General features: G+C 33.0%; 1 protein-coding gene across 1 annotated transcript in view; it reads right to left on the reverse strand.

Moving 5' to 3' along the window:
- The window catches only part of DNAH6 (dynein axonemal heavy chain 6), a 262,220-nt gene that overhangs the window by 203,578 nt on the left and 58,202 nt on the right, over window positions 1-440 (reverse strand). The window lies entirely within an intron of this gene.

A 440-nucleotide genomic window follows, 5' to 3' on the forward strand; every position in this document is an offset into this window, starting at 1 on the left:
ACAAGTACTGAGTGAAAAAAACAATGGAATACAGAATGAAAGCTTCAAGAGACAGATTCTCTCTGGGCACAACACAAAGGAAGGACACAAGGTCAAGGGAAAACAGAAACTGCAAAAATAAACTTTGGCAAATCAGATCAAATCCTAAACATAAGAACAACTTGAAGGCTATGGTATGCTGAGGGTAGCTATAGAAATGACAAACCTCAAATTTACCCCAATTGTTAACTAGAAAAAAAAAAAAGCCAAGTAGAAGGAAAGGCATTATTTGCTGTATTGCATAAAATATCTGGCTTTCAACAAAATTTAAGAAGTAATGAAAAGGCAAGACAAACACATCCAAGAAAAAAAAAATCAGACTCAGATATGACACATGTGTTGGAATTAAAAGAGAGGGAATTTAAAATAACCGTGATTAATATATTATGACTTTAATGGAA

This window comes from Pteropus vampyrus, unplaced genomic scaffold, assembly GCF_000151845.1.
Source record: "Pteropus vampyrus isolate Shadow unplaced genomic scaffold, Pvam_2.0 Scaffold156, whole genome shotgun sequence".
Taxonomy (NCBI): Eukaryota; Metazoa; Chordata; class Mammalia; order Chiroptera; family Pteropodidae; genus Pteropus; species Pteropus vampyrus.